Source organism: Python bivittatus, unplaced genomic scaffold (genome assembly GCF_059951505.1).
Source record: "Python bivittatus isolate LINGU-HERP-01145 unplaced genomic scaffold, Pbiv_v1 ctg000690_np1212, whole genome shotgun sequence".
In the NCBI taxonomy this organism is placed as follows: Eukaryota; Metazoa; Chordata; class Lepidosauria; order Squamata; family Pythonidae; genus Python; species Python bivittatus.
This window is the reverse complement of record NW_028277096.1, coordinates 4,003,926-4,018,402: the sequence shown is the minus strand read 5'-3', so window position 1 is coordinate 4,018,402 and position 14,477 is coordinate 4,003,926. Positions and strand designations below refer to the sequence as shown.

At 41.4% G+C, this 14,477-nt stretch overlaps 1 protein-coding gene across 1 annotated transcript in view; it reads left to right on the top strand.

Annotated features, from left to right (window-relative positions):
• SCARA5 (scavenger receptor class A member 5) overlaps nucleotides 1-14,477 on the top strand; it is a 121,314-nt gene that overhangs the window by 58,581 nt on the left and 48,256 nt on the right. The window lies entirely within an intron of this gene.

Sequence of the window (14,477 nt, the reverse complement as noted above, 5' to 3'; positions counted from 1 at the left end):
CATTGTTGACAGAATTATCTTCCAAGGACTTCATCAAACCTCCTTTAAAGCTCTGCAAAATCAGAGGAAGCTGCCGTATGCTGAATAAGACTGTTGCTCCATCTGGGGTCAATGCTGTTGACCTAGGCAATAACTCTACAAGAATTTGTCCAGGCATAGCTCAACAAGGAATGCCAGGGTTGGAACCTGACTTAGAGCCTTATTATTGAGCTACAATCCTTCGCCTTATAATGTTTCATAGATATGATGTGTCTTGTCAAATCATCAGTTGTGATTCCCTCATTCCTCCATATTATTGGCTACTAGGATTCAGGACAGGAGGAGAAAAATGTGTTACATTGACCCTAACAATCCACCCCTTCCCCACTCAGTTGGGTCACCTTTGCCCTAGAAGTAGATACCACAGTATGGCTGGATCTACCATGTGTTGACCATTTTTTAAATCCTTCTCACAATGACTTAAGGCAGAGCAAGGCAAGGCAGAGTCTCAAACTTTATACTACCATGACTTTTTAAAATGATAAAAGAATTTATGCAATGGCCCTCCCTTATTAATAAAAATAATGATGGGCGGTAGGATGGGCAAGAAATAAGTATACCACTTGTTTTAATAATTAACTTTTAATCTATATATCTCAGGAGTTCTCAGACTTTGTTGGCTTACATAGGCAAATCAAGGACTAAAGCCCCAAGTGAACTTCGTCAGTACTCAGCCTTTAATTATGCAAAAATGTGGTATTCCCCCCAATTGATCACTATCCTCCAGGGGGTCAAGACGCACAATTTGAGAAACCCTAGCTTAGAGTAATGCGTGAACTCAGCCAAAATGTGTTTTTCTTATTTGTGATTTTGTAGGCTATATAAAACCAACTAGTGTTCATTGTAAACTATAATTCATGGGTTAGCATATTGTGTGAGTCCAGCCAATTGAGATTTATTCAGTGTCACAGTTAAGGAAATCATGGCACACAAATTGTATAAGCATAGCAAGCGTTGACAATACTAGACTAGATGGATCAATCTTCTGACTTGGCATACGACTGCTTTCTAAGTTCCGATATTTACTTGGAAGCAGGGATAAAATATGTTTCATATTGCATCTTTGGAATTTTATTTTTCATTAATGGAGACAAAATTCTGTGTTATGATGCCCAAGATGGCCCTCTCTGGGATTGACAATTGCAAGTGTTTCAGACAACATTGTATTTTTCCCTCTTGCTGTTGGGTGTTGAGGGACCTTTTACAGTTCAGGATGAATATATTATGATACAAGTTTGTGCTTTTTTTTTTTTTTTACTTACTAAATTTGCCTGGTGAACCATGCAATTTAATCTTTTATGTGCTTTTATTTTTAATTGTATCCACATTTATTCTTTGCAACCCACATCGACCTAAATAAATATTGTTTATGTTTGGGTGGGGAAAGTGAGATATAAATATATACATTAAAGTATTTCTGAACTGGTGACTTCCAAATGTATGCTTCAGAATGGGAAATGATACTTTCCAACTGCAATACCTGCTTCTAGGTATTTCAAATGTGCAGTTTTTACTATTTAGATGGTTGAGAGAGAGAGCCAATGTAGTGAAGGAGAAGAGAACATTTCCAGAGGTTTAGGTTGATTTTATGCCATCAAGTCAGCCATGACTCTTAGTGACCATATAGTTAGATTTTCTTCATGATGATTTGTCCCTAACCTGGTCCTTCAGATATTTCAACAGTATACCCATCACCACTGTAACTGAGTCCAACCACCTTGCAGCTGGTTGTCCTCTTCTTCTCCTTCTTTCCACTTTTCCAAGCATTAGAGCCTTCTCCAGAGCACTAGGTCCTTGCATAATGTCTTTGAAGTATGATAATTTGAGCCTGGTCATTTGTGCCTTGAGTAAGTACTCTGGGCTGATTTGTTCAACAATCCATTTGTTTGTTTTCTTGGCTGTCCACGGTATTCTCAGGAGTCTTCTCCAACACCAAAGTTCAAAAGTGTCAATACTTTTTCTATCCTGTTTCTTGAAAGTTCAGTTTTTGCTTCCATAGAGTGTCACAGGGAAAACCATTACCCATGTGATTCTGATCTTTGTAGGTCAGAAATCATGGTCTCTGAATATGTTTTCCAACATCTTCATGGATGCTCTACCAAGTGGTAGTCTGCAGTATATTTATTGACTGCTGGATGCTTTACAGCTTGATGGCTGATCCTAAAAGGCAAAAGCTATCTACCACTTCAATAACTTCACTGTCAACAGAAATTTGGACAAGAAACAGTTAACTGATCAATCGATCTAGATAGGGGGCAGAATTCAGTAAAGCCTCAGAAGCTCAAACCCTAAGAAAACATTCAGGAGCAAGAAGTTCTTCCCTCTGTCCCAGGTGAGCTTTTAAAGAGTAAGGGGACATTTTTGTATCTTCTATTATAGGAGGAGACAATCTCTTCAGGCTGCATTTTGGTAGTTAGTAGGAACTAACTCCCTCAGTTCTGTAATGAGAATTGGTGAATCAGAAGAAATAGCCACCTAAGGCAATACAGGTAGTCCTTGACTTACGACCATTCATTTAGCAACTGTTCAAAGTTACAATGGCGCTGAAAAACATGACTTACGACTAGTCCTTGCACTTATGACTGTTGCAGCATCCCTGCAATCATGTGATCAAAATTCAGGAACATGGCAATTGGCATGTATTTATGATGGTTGCAGCGTCCCAGGGTCATGTGATTGCCATTTCCGACCCTCCCAGCGGGGTTCCGACAAGCAAAATCAATGGGGAACCATGATTCACTTAACCTCATGATTTGCTTAATGACCGCCACAAAATATGTCATAACATTGGGTGTGGTGACGTGATGCCTTGCTTAACAACCGCACCACTTAACAATGAATTTTCTGGTCCCTATTGTGGTCATAAGTCGAGGACTACCTGTATGGGGCTAGACACGAATAAGGAACTTTTAAAATTTATATTATGGATTGAGCTGTTTGTTTCTTTGTGACTTTAGTCCTGTTTTGTTCTAAGTTTGTATGTGTATCTGCTTTCTGTATATTCCTGCCTGGAAGGTAACTGAATTAAAGCCTACAGGATCCATTTCCTTTTTCCCCTTATCTTCAGTTCTTTCCCCATTGACATCAGCTCTTAATTAGCAACTTGTCTCTTTTTCCTGAAATCCGTAGTCACATTCTGACAGGTGAATTAGCTTACCACACATCCTGACCTCTGTTAACTATGAAAGAGGAAAGCAGGAAGGGAATCCCACTCTAGTCCTTCTAGTAGTAAAGGTATACTTTACTTTTTATACTTTATAAAGAGTAATGGTGGCAGCAACCAGAAACAGTGTGGGAGGATGCATGTGCCGAGCGTGCACTCCATGACAGGCAGAGCCCATCGCCTGCCTCTCCATCTCCCTGTATTTAAATGGACTTTCCATATTTAGGGCCAGTATGCCTCTGAATGCTAGTTTCTGGGGCGAACAGTGGGCCTGATATACGTTGCTTTCAAAGTCTACCTGAAAGCTTCCTGGAAGACATGAATTGGCCAATATGGGAAAGCAGATGTTGTCTTAGATGGACCTTTGTTCTAAAACTGCAAGCTTCATTTAATATGTCTACTAAAGACAGCCAAGGAGTTGCACAATGTCTTGGATTAAGTACATCATGCAAAAAATGTGTGCTCTAATTGATCCAGATATTTTGGTGCCCCAGGTGTAATATCAGATAACAGACTCTAGCCAACAATTATTTATTTATCTAATTATTTAATTATTTATTTATAAATCAGATTTATATACCGCCCATCTCACTATCAGTGACTCTAGACAACTCACAAATAAGCAGCATAAAAACATTTAAAAAGGATGAAAACACATTAAAAGACTACAAGCAAAGTTAAAAGATGGAGAGAGCAATCTCAAGGCACCGGCCACCCCCAGTGGTGGGAGCCCCATTGGATCCCCGAGCTAGTCGGCAGAAGACTCTGATTTTTTTCAACTTTTTTCCTGCATTACTATTTTTGATCTAAATCAAAATTCTGTTTTAAATAGTTATTTTAAAGAAAAGGAAATCTGTATTTTATATCAACGTGCATAACTTGAAATGTATTTTCTTCCAAAATGTTTTGAACGTTTTCCTTCTTAGTTGAGAACTGCTTAAGGACATGCAGGAAAGATGAAATCTAATGTTAACTAAACTTCAATCTGCATACTTAAACTAAGTGCTGGAATTTGGTAGCTATTAGATTTCTCAAAGCTTTTCTGCCAATTAGCCTCTGATACAATACTAGATGTTCTCTTCTGTCTGTAACGGCAACCTCGATGAAATAATCAGGGCTGTCCAAAACATAATGCTAGGTATGTTGAACTATCAGTTGATCTGCTTGCTCAGGATTTGAACGTAGAGTTAAATTTCAGAGGCAGACAACCTGAGTATCTCACAATATCGGTGAGTATAAACCTGCTGCCACAGGGTAGGCTTAACATTAAAGCTGCCACTACATTGCTGTGATCTGGTTTATACCATCACAGTAAACCATAGTTTGTTTAACCATGATTTATTAAATAATCCTTGTTTAACTGGGTTTGCATAATATGGTAAGCCTATTATGGTTCATAGTCACAGTTCATAGAGCACATTAAGCCAGAACGAAACATGGTTTGATGTGATATATGATCTCAGCCTCTGTTTCACTTTTCTTAGAATCATCCATTATAAAGAAGCCAAGCGTTATAAATTAATAGAGAGAAGCAGTGGTTTCATCGGCCTCTTATTCGTAGCCTGAAACCCTTTTTTAAAAAAGTCTGATGCGTATACCCAATCAGAGTGAACATATGCACTCCACCATTCAACAGGTACTAGATGTCAGTGTTGTCCTCCACATCTCCACAACTTCCTTAAACACAGGGGGGAAGAAAGGGGAGGGGGTTTACATTCTCTCGTGCCAGTATTTAGCACCAGTGGCATGACACAAATATTCAAAAGGTGTAATTTTCTCTTTTCACTTTTCTGGTGCTGGCGAGGGCAGCACTTACAGGATTTCTGCCTGCTGCAGTTAGTATCCAAGTCCTGCCAAGAAAAGGCCCATCCTGCAACAAAAGGCTGTTAATATTTTTTGAAGTCTCTGAGTCTTTTCTCACTGTTCAGCTCATCCATCCTTGAGTGGGCAGAAAACTATCCCAGGGTAAAATTTGGGGTTCTCACTTGAGGCACAAATGACCAGGCTCAAATGATCCTACTTCGGACACTTTGGCAAAGACTCTGGAAAAGGCTCTAATGCTGGGAAAGATGGAAGGAAAGAGGAGGAGAGGACAACCAGCAGCAAGGTGGACGGACTCAGTTACAGTGGTGACGAGTGCATTGTTGGGAGACTTGAAAGAACAGGTTAGGGATAGATTGTTATGGAGAAAATCTATCTATGTGGTTGCTAGGAGTTGAAAAAGACTTGATGGCACATACAGTAATCAATCAGTCAATTCCAATCCCTCTTCTGGCTGTCTTGCTTCCTTTCCTATTCACTGCTATTTTTGTCCTAATTAGGTGTGCGCAGCACGTGTTGAGCAAAGCGATTGATTCCATCAGCTTTGTGGCCATCCCTCTTGAGCAGGTCACCAGCCAATGAGAAAACTATTCCCAACTCTGCAGCAGTAATGGGGCAAGTCTGACTGTAGGAGTGTCCAACATGTCTAGGCTTGTTTTGTGCCCTTCTTCCTTTACCCAGTTCTGTCATAACCCAAGTGAAATAAAATAAAAAGTCAAACCAAAACAGATCAAGGTCATGAAAGGAGCTGAGTCACGAGCAGTGCTTTTATGGAGGGTTTCTCTCCCCTTCCTTTCCTTTCTTTATACAGTCAGCAAATGCCAATTTCTCTATTTCTGTTTGGCAGGCAACAGGGTTGGTCTTGTCATTCCACTGTTATGCTGTTTCTGCCTTGTGCTGAACTAATAGCCATAGAGGTCAAGTATTTTACAGTTCTGCTAGCTGAGCAAATTAGTGCTATTGCACAATTCTGATTTACCCCCATTTGCATTTAGCAGTGGCCCATTGCTTCATTTTTCTTTAGAGCAGCGTTTCCCAATCTTGGGAACTTTAAGATGTGTGAACTTCAATTCCCAGAATTCCCCAGCCAGCTTTGGGAGTTGAAGTCTACACATCTTAAAGTTCCCAAGGTTGAGAAATGCTGCTGTAGAGCAATGTTTTTCAACCTTGGCAACTTTAAGATGTATGGATTCAACTCTCAGAATTCCCCAACCATAAAGTTGCCAAGGTTGAAAAACACTGCTGTAGAGGATGTAAAATGGTGACATCCACATGCTATATTGTGATATATAGGTGGTGGTGTGCTGGTATATGCTTAAGAATTGGCTCTGATGGCTCCATTGTTACTCTGGTGCACGGTGCTAGCCACGGAATAGTTGATTGGCATGCTAGGCATAGTGGTTCAGCAATGATCTCAACCAGCCCATAAAATTTGAGAAAATTTAGCAATCAGCTCCTGCAAGTCAGCTCCAGCACACCACTATATATAGGCATATGTATTCTCGTGGCACAGAACCATTGATACTAGAACAGGATGGCCAGTGGAATGCAGAGGGGACCCTGTGCTAAGAAAGACAGTTCTACTGCTCTTGCACAAATCCAAAGGCCCAATGTTAGAGCGCTGCTGTGTCCAGATGTTAATGGAGACAATTACCAAATAGCGGCAGGTTGTCCAGGACCTGGTGGAAGGGTGCATGGATACCTGCATCCTCTGAAATGACCAATCAGTGCTCTTTGAGTTTACCCAACGGTGGTCCTCTGACTTGGCCTTGATGTAATGAATGGTCAAGTGTAACAGATTTTATCCAACTTGCGGCTGTTGCTGGATGCTGTCAGCATAGTGGGGAAAGCACTAGCACTAGTAGAGCTAAGGATGACACCTCTTATTCATGGGCTGGGGACAAAGGTAATGTTATGGGGATATGGCAGACAAAAATGTATTGCCTGGGGTATTTTTGCACTATGGTTAGCAGCAAGAGGGGAAATCTTCAAGAAGAAGCTAAAGGTTCAAGAAGAAGCTAGGCCAAAAAATTAGGAGCTTTTTAGGCTGTTTTAGAAAAACAGCTCCTATAGCCAACCCTCTTTTCATTTTGAAGTCCTTTTAAATATTTGACACATGCAGGGCCCTTAATCTTCTTTCTTCTAGCCCAGTGTTTCTCAACGTTGGCCACCTGAAGATGTGTGGACTTCAAGATGGCTGGATGGGGAATTCTGGAAGCTGAAGTCCACACATCTTCAAGTGGCCAACGTTGAGAAACACTGGGCTAGACTAAGCATACCCCATTCCTTCTTCCTGTCCTCATATAATTTATGTTCATTTCTCTTAAAACCTCATTTTTGGATGAATTGCATTCGAAATTTCTCAGACGGTTCACAGATGCACGACTCTGCTTAGCAGCTTCAGTTTTCCAACTATAAGATCTGAGGGTGTCTTCAGCTTATTTTGGGATGTTGCTAACTCTGGTATTGCCAAAGATGTAGTGATGATAATGGCAAGGCTGTAGCTCAAACACAAGCTAGATACCACACTAAGCCACTATGAGGTTTGTAAATAGGTTTATGGGTTAGCATTAGGTATGAAACAGGTCACTAGGATGAAGAAATAAAACATGGTTAAAACAAAGCTAGGTTAATGAATCTAGCCACTGGTATCTCTGCTAGTCTAGCCACTACCATCCTAGGTTGGTATCATTTAATGAACCTATTTCTCTGCTTTTCAGACTCAGACTTTAATCCCTACCCCTCATCTGAAAATAACTAAGTACAATTGGAAGATTTATTTACTTATTTGGACTTCTATGTCACCAAGTCCTCTAGGTTCTAAGTAACTCACAGAATGCCAAATATAGAGCTGAAAAAAGTCACATTCCTCCAATTACCATCCAATGACAGCATTAAACTTCCAGATCCCCCAAAGCTATTCCAAAAGATAACCCAGTATAAATCTCCTGATTTAATTTCCTAGTTAGGGACGTCAGACCTCACCAGAAATTTGGCAAGCTTTGCATTTATAGCTACAGGAAATTTACAAACCAAAACACTGTTAATGATCTCCACGGAGCAAACCTCAAGTTTATTTCTCTGGGGTCCCATTTTACAGATGTTTCTTTACTTACTTACTTACTTATTTATTTATTTATTCAAGGGCCGCCCAACTCCCAGTGACTCTGTAGCTTACGCTTCAAAAAGTACAAAAGAGAAAGAAAAACACACATGCACAGCCTGAAAACAAGCATCTAAACAAAAAACTCCACCCAACGGGAGCTCAGACCTGACTCTATCCCAAAGCCTGGAAGAATAGCCAGACCTGTAATAGATTCCTGAGTGCCATTGGAGTGGGAACCCTGATAATGCTGTGGTTACACCTGAATGGAAACAGTCATGGGTAATGCAGATCATCAAACAGTCTTAGAGTAGTCCAGTTTGGGACTGTCTCTCAAGGTTCATGTGCCCTTTAACATTTTGCTTGGCTAGTGACTGGCAGCTCTCAGGGTCTCCCCCAGCAGTCCTGCACCAGCTGGGGTTAATTACAGCAAAGTGAGTTCATCTCAAGTCCCACATTCCCAAACAGAAAGCCAAACTGACTATTATGCAATTAGAAAGAGTAGGCAGGCAATCTAGCAGTTGGGTTTTTTTTAAGAGCATGAGATGGTTTTTATAGCTAGGCAGCTAAACCTCAGAGAAGTATTCAATTTTCTCTGATCACTTCATATTCAGGTAGCCTGGCCAAGCATAGAAATGGGATCACCCCCAAACTTGGTTAGAAAATTAAACTCGAGATGAGCAGCTCATGTTTTCTTGGCATGAAAATGATAAATTCAGGAAGAATGTGTAAAGGAAGAGATCAAGATTTACTTCTATCTGTCCAAATGATGTGCATGGAGTGCCGAGCGTGTTGAGTGGCCTCATGCTCAGCTTCATCTGAATATGTTTAGGCTGCAGACACGGAAGTCTCACCCTGCTTCCCTCTTCAGAGATCCACTAAATATGTGAAATGGTAGAAAAAAGGCTTACCCTAAATTGCTTAAGCCTGGATTTCAGTGAAGTTAACCAGAGAGGAGTCTCTCTTCTTGTGGAGTAGCTATTACAAACCCTGCTTGGATGATCTTACTACTGCTGCTATTGTTAGCGAGGCACTCTTGGTAATTACTAATGTTATGAACAAAATTGTTATGTGTAAAATTAAAGCATAATTCAGTTTCTGTGACTTACCACCACTGCCTTCCTCTGCCCCCACTCCCATACAGACCAGAGTATCCAGTGTTGTTACAGTGGGATATTGAATAATCCAAGTATGAGACCCAATACCAAAGTTTAGTACAACTCAGTTTTTTTTTAAATAGATCATTCTTTATTAGCTAAGTTCCTTACTGATTCTCACACATGCTCATGCATACAATAGAGGTGGTCTTCTCTCAGGGTACGACAGATTTCTTTGGAGGTCAGGGCATGCAGGCCTCAAAAGTGTTTTTTGCTTTAGTCATCTTAGCTCTCACTTGGGGGTCGACCAGCTGCTTTTCACATTACAGTGATACCTCGGGATACGAACGCCTCTGCTTGCGAATTTTTCGGGTTACGACCAGCTCTGGCCCCAAAATTTTACCTCGGTTTGCGAACTCCGCCTCGGGGTACGAGCCATTTTCCGCCCGTGCCACGTGGTCCGCGGCCATTTTCTGCCCGTGCCACGTGGTCCGCGGCCATTTTTCCGCCCGTGCCACGTGGTCCGCGGCTGTTTTTCCGGCCCTGCCGCGTGGTCCGCGGCCGTTTTCGCGCCGCGCCGGGCTGTTTTCGCGCTGCGCCGCGCCGGGCCGGGCCGTTTTCGCGCCGGGCCGCGCCGGGCCGTTTTCGCGCCGCGACGGGCCGTTTTCATGCCGCGCCGCGCTGCACCCGGCCATTTTCGCGCCGCACCACGCCACGCCCGGCCGCTTTCCGTGTGGTCCGTGGACGCCAGAACGGATTAACGGTAATTACATTGAACCTTATGGGAAATTGCCTCGGGTTGCGACCAAATTCGGGCGGAGGGTGGAACGGATTAACCGGATTTACATTGAACCCTATGGGGAAATTTGCCTCGGGGTGCGACCAAATTCAGAGGGCGGAACGGATTAACCGGATTTACATTGAACCCTATGGGGAAATTTCCTTCGGGTTACGACCAACTCGGGATACGCCCAGAGTCACGGAACGGATTAAGTTCGTATCCCGAGGTACCACTGTACAGGTCTTTTAGCAAATTCTTTAGCGTAGAGGCTTCAGTGTTCCTGTTATCTCCATCCTGGCAGGCTGGAATCTTCCCACCTTTGCTGATTTTCAGCTTTCCAGCTGAACCCATTTCTCCCCACACTTCATCTGCTTTCAGCTTTTTTATCTTGCTCATATCCATTCTTCTGCCTCCTGCAATATTTTCCCACTTATCCTCCATTCATTTCCTTAAGTGCTTACAGTGCATTTGGGCTGTAATCAAAGAAGATAGATGTTTCAGTAATAATCATAAACAAGTATTTGTGGTTACAGTAATTAGAATGAACCAGTTAGGTATACAGATGGTAATAAGTATGAGATTCACCCCACCCAAGATTTAATAAGATCCAACAAGAGAAGCAGCCACCGTGGCAACTTTCCCCTAAGCCAGTGTTGTCCAAACTTGGCCACTTTAAGATGATTGGACATGCTGGCTGGGGAATTCTGGGAGTTGAAGTCCACTCATCTTAATGTGGCCAAGTTTGGACAACACTGCCCTAAGCGATTCTCTCTAGATATCTCAGATTTCAGTTCCTCTGTCAACATCGTCAGTGATTATTTAGGTCAGCATGCCCCAACCCAGATGTGTTGGACTTCAGTTCCCACTGCTCTTAGTTGCTGGCCGTTCTGGAAAGGAATAATAAGAATCCAACCTAAATGTGAAGGTTTTGGGAAGGCTAATCCAAGTAAATCAAGACTTTTTATTAGTTCACATGCCACATTGCACGGGCCACTAAGGCTGCATTCCAGAAACTGGGTAGGAGTCAGGACAAAATTTTAAGATGTACTTTAATTAAAATTAAATGAATTAAATACAATTAATTACATTATTATCTGACATGATTCCTACAGCATGCTGAAATGGGGTTAGGTAGATTGTAGTTTTGCATCTTGTGGAACATAGCTGTTCTCTTAGCATCTTATGAATTAGGCCATTATGCTAAGCCAGTGATGGCGAACCTTTTGGGCTTGGCGTGTCAAAAATTCAGAAAATGCCTAACTTGACTCTGCTGGCATGTCACATTCCTCCCCTGAACAAAAGAGAAATAATTATCTACATATTCATTTATTTTTTTAAAAAAACAGTCCAATCATTTGTGGTGCTATGTATTTTATAAAGAAACATCAAATAATTACACAAATGAAATATGAGTAAAACAAACTGAGTTTCTCTGGTAACTCAAATAAGGAGAATAGTTGTCATCAGGCGTTGGTGAACGCTGGTATGTCACCCAAAACTTTGTGGCATGTCACCTTTGACATGTGTGAAATAGGTTTGCCATCACTGTGCTAAACCATATTATGGTTTATTTGAGAATAAGCATCTGCTGTGAACATAGTAATTGTGATTTTATTCCATTATTCCATTATTCCATTATTCCATTATTCCATTATTCCATTATTCCATTATTCCATTATTCCATTATTCCATTTATTCCATTATTCCATTTTATTCCATTTTAGGATCTAATGTGTTGTGTGGATTTAATCTATGTATTAAATAATATTGTTATTAAACAATAACATTTTCATGAGCCAAATAAAATAATTTGGCTCATGAAAATGTTATGGATAGGTTTTTATGTCCCATCCAAAGCTTTTCAGATAGGATGGGGTGAAAGAGGAATATGGAGGCAAGTTCATGCAAATGAGAGGAAACACATTACTCAGGGGGAAAAAGGGGGAAAAGTCAACTGTTCTAGTGGTCAGTCTTTATTTTTATGACCCAGCACATTTCAGACTGCATGTTGTCCTTCTTCAGGAGCACAACAAAAACATAAAATATTGTGATTATTGTACATATGATTAGGAACAGGGATGTTATGAATTCCCCCCCCCCCCAGCCTTAGGAATACTGTACTGTAATATTGCATAGCTAAATATGCAAGATACTTGAAAAAATCATTTATACATAGCAATATTAAAAAAGATAATTCACAAAACTTAATTTATTCCAAAGGGAGCCCCTAGTGCAGCATGTCACATAAATAAAAAATGACACATCTGCTTTCAATTAAAATCATTAAAAGGGAGAAGAAAAGATCACAGTACAAACTCAAGTGTTTACAGGCTTCAGAATGAGAAGATTCCCACTGTTACAGCTATTTAGCAGCTGTGTTAATCAAAGACTTCTTGCAATAAGTTAAAAGATGATGACCCTGACTTTGCATGAAAGTATGAATCAGCAAAAGAAAACTGTCTTTACATTCTCACATCCTAGAAGATATTAACACTTTTTATTATATAAACAGCAAAAACAAATAAAATGTTACCAAATTCCCAGACACTGAGATGGCAGAGATTTGTATCAGGGATAGAAAATTCTTCTCCTTATTAAGATGATGGGGAGTTAGTCTCTGTAACTACAAGATCCAGTGTAACTGCCTCCTTTGTTAGGAAGGAAGGAAGGAAGGAAGGAAGGAAGGAAGGGAGGGAGGGAGGAAGGGAGGAAAGGAAAGGAAAGGAAAGGAAAGGAAAGGAAAGGAAAGGAAAGGAAAGGAAAGGAAAGGAAAGGAAAGGAAAGGAAAGGAAAGGAAAGGAAAGGAAAGGAAAGGAAAGAATCTTATTTGCGAAACTACACTTTTTGCAACCCTGAAAGATAAATCATATACGTTATGTTTGCTGATGGTAAAATGGTGTCCCAGAAGTGTACCTATTCTGCCATTTTAGACAATTATTTATGTCTCTTCATGGACCTGGAATTCTGCACTGGGTATAGTTTCTCAGAAGTACTTAGAATAGTAATTGTTACAAGTAATAATATAATTTGTATTCTTTATAGTGTCTGGGATTGTGAAAAATGTTCCTTTTATTGGGATATTTACAAACCACACAAATGATAACAAGCACATTTAAAAGTAAACAGAAGGTTTACAAAGTGAACTATATAGTCTGTGTGTGTGTGTGTGTGTGTATGTATGTATATATACTTCTGAGAAACTATACCCAGTGCAGAATTCCAGGTCCATGAAGAGACATAAATAATTGTCTAAAATGGCAGAATAGGTACACTTCTGGGACACCATTTTACCATCAGCAAACATAATGTATATGATTTATCTTTCAGGGATAATATATATATAATTCCCCTCTCACCCCTATGGTATGTGTCTTCTTCAATCTCAGGTCCTCTACCAGAGGCCTGGGAGTTTGAGGGTTCTGCGCAGTATCTTGGCTGTTCCTAGCACTGCATTCTTCTGAATGTTGTTCCTGGGATCTGTTGGAGCCACTCTCCCAGCTTAGGAGTCACAGCCTCAGGTGCTCCTACCACCACTGGGACCACTTTGGCCTTTACTTTCCATGTCCTCTGTAGTTCTTCCTTCAGGTCCTGGTACTTCTCCAGCTTCTCATAGAGCTTCTTCCTGATGTTGCTGTCACTTGGCATCGCTACATTGATCACCACTGCTGTCTTCTGGTCCTTGTCTATTACCACAATGCCTGGTTGATTGGCCAGTACCTGCCTGTCCATCTGGATCTGGAAATCCCACAGGATCTCAGCCCTGTTACTCTCCATGACCTTCTGTGGAATCTCCCATCTGGATTTGGGGGGATCTAGCCCATACACTGTGCAGATGTTCCTGTACACAATGCCAGCTACTTGGTTGTGCCGTTCAGTGTATGCTGTTCCTGCCTGCATCTTACACCCTGCCACTATGTGTTGGACTGTCTCTGAGGCCTCTTTGCACAATCTGTACCTTGGGTCCTGTCTAGTGTGGTAGACCCCTGCTTCTATGGATCTGGTGCTTAGTGCCTGTTCTTGTGCTGGTATGATCAGTGCCTCAGGGCTGTCTTTCAGTCCAGCCCTTCCCAGCCGCTGGTAGGATTTCCCAATGTCAGCCACCTCAGCTATCTGTCGATGGTACATCCCATGCAGGGTCATGTCTTGCTATGGCATTTCTGCTTGAACTTCCTCCCATGTCTGCTGCTGCCTGAGGCATTCTCTTAGCAGCTCATCTTTGGGTGCCATCTTATTGATATATCTCTTATCTCTTGAGATGAAACATATATATATATATATAACCAGGGTTATCCACCCATTCCAGCAGAGAGGGTATGCTGCAGACCCTGTCGATGTAGGAATGTCAACTGGCAGGGTCCAGAAAGAGAGCCTTCTTTGCTGTGGCCCTTGCCCTATGGAATACTCTCCCCCCAGAGGTGAGGCAGGCCCCAACTCTCTTGTCCTTCCAGAAAGCAGTCAAAACCTGGCTCTGTC